Below are 2,500 nucleotides of genomic sequence, written 5' to 3' on the forward strand. Positions count from 1 at the left end.
ATCCATTATCACTCCGCCCACAGCAGTAAAACAAAATCTGGGGTTGTAATTGGCTTCTTTCTCCGGGCACTGAGGATCTGCAGCCCTGAGTTTCTTGAGACTGAGGTTTCATATATAATTAATTCTTTTATGCAACATAAGTACCCAAAAGGTCTCCTGCTAAACCTCAGGAAGAAGGCGGAGAACATACTTGCAAGATCAACCCCAGTGACATCCTCTGACTTCCTCATACTGCCTCCATGTAACGTTTCCCAGGCGATCAGCAAATACTTTGGAAAAACAGTGAAAATCGCCAGCACATCCGGGGAAAAGATACATGATATGATACGAGTCAAGAAGCAGTTGAAAAGTAACCCCAACAGTCCAGAATATCGCATACCCTGCAGCGGTTGCGATAAGGCCTATTTTGGTGAAACAAGACGAGGTTTCAACATCAGGATCATCGAAGATCGAGGCGACGTCCGTCACCACAGGACTTCCAATGCCATGGTAGTTCATGTAGATGAAGCTGGACATCTACCGAACTGGAAGGAAGCCGAAGTAATCCATGAAGGATTGAGTAAACATAAAAGAGAAGCTGCATACATCGCGACAGAAAAAAATATGAATACCGCATCAGGCAAGTTTAAAGTATCCAAGGTCGCAGCTGCAATTATGCGCCTAACGAGTGCGAGGTCACAGTCGTTAGGTGATCTACCAGCTCCCATGTAGTATATATATGCTATTTTATCTTATGTATGTAAAGCCTCCAGGCTAGTACAGTGGTAACGTGCCGTCCCCTCATCCGAGGGGTCGACGGTTCGCGCCCCGCCCAGGCGCGAGAAGTTGCAATTGTCGCCCGGAGGTTACTGCTGTGGCTGGCCACCGCGGTGGGTAAGGACTAAGCTCTGTCGCGTCAGCAGTCGCTGACACACGTTGATCGAGTCGACATTTGTCGGCACAGGCCGGGCTCCCCCATAACCCGGGCGAGGCCCAGCTTCGCATATCAGACTTATCCTTATCCTTATGTATGTATTTCTGATGGAGACGTAATCGAAACCGGTCAAATACATCTCTTGTATTGTGAAGATATTCAATCTCATTCATACCTTTTCCACACACACATATATATATGTGTGTGTGTGTGTGTGTGTGTATATATATATATATATATATATATATATATATATATATATATATATATATATATGCCTATATACAATAAGTAAATGTATATATATTTATATATGTTTATATATCTATATCTCTCTCTATATATATATATACGTATATATATGCCTATATATATATAATATATAAATGTACATCTATCTATATGTGTGTATATATCTATATCTATAAGTCTATACTATATGCATGTATATATCTGTATATCTATATACATATATACGTACACACACACTGTAACATGGCCGAAATGCAGTCCTAGTGCAGACAATCGCGTCGATCAGGAGCAGGTGATCTTGGAAGTGGCGAGGGATCAGCAGATGCCTCGGTGATTTTCAGCTGGTTTATTGACGAGAGAGATACAGCTGGTGGACAGATGTTCGGTCCGACTAGGTAGCTATGGGCTGTATGTCCGTCGCTCGCAGGCGACCTCTTTTATACAGGTTTACACAGAATACTGGAGAGGCGCCGCATCGCACTAGGAAAGGGAAGAGAGAGAGAGAGAGGATGCATTTGTGGAAACAGCGACGTCGCAAGGCGGAAGGCCAAAGGAATGTCGCTCCGTTGTTGGGCGGAATGCTTGGTACGCGTGGACTAGTATAATTGTATAGAGTGTATGTGTAAAGGTAAATAGTATTTCATATGTTCGGCAACAGCGAAAAGGGAAAGGCGACGCTTGATTGTTCATGGACATATGAAGGAGAGGAGGCCTGTGGTCGACCTGGCACAAAGGATAAGTTTACCTTGGAGCGCAGGGGTCCCCGGGGAGCTGTGGAAGGGGAGCGAGGTTGAACATAAGGCTAACATAAGTCTTACAGCGCTCGGTCACGCTACCTGGTGGTCCCCGCCGTAACAAGGTGTCAGAGAGTAGTATAAGGCGCCGCTATCCAAAAACCTAACCAGTCTAATACAATAATGTGTATATGTGCAACAGCACAATAATAACGAGTAAAATACAGTGGATAATTAGCTCTATGATAGCACAATACGTGTAAATAGGAAGAAACGTGACATTTATGTATGCTTAACTCCAAGATAGCATGACACGTGTAAGTATGAATACAGGGTATATAAACGTAACAACTATACAAATATAAGCACGACATCGTGTGGAAATGATATGGGTAATGGTACATCAAATAACGGTATAGGCTAGCACATATCAGGGGAATGAAGAGGGCGGCTAGGTGCTAGGGGGACTCGCCCGCGGCGCCGGCAGGTGTCTTGCGTGCCAAGCGCCTGATCATGAGGTGGCGATAGATAATAAAACCCAAGGTGACAGCTATACCAAAAAAGGTAGACAGGGCCGGGGACCCGAAGGTTACGTGGGAGG

Source organism: Penaeus vannamei, chromosome 40, assembly GCF_042767895.1.
Source record: "Penaeus vannamei isolate JL-2024 chromosome 40, ASM4276789v1, whole genome shotgun sequence".
In the NCBI taxonomy this organism is placed as follows: domain Eukaryota; kingdom Metazoa; phylum Arthropoda; class Malacostraca; order Decapoda; family Penaeidae; genus Penaeus; species Penaeus vannamei.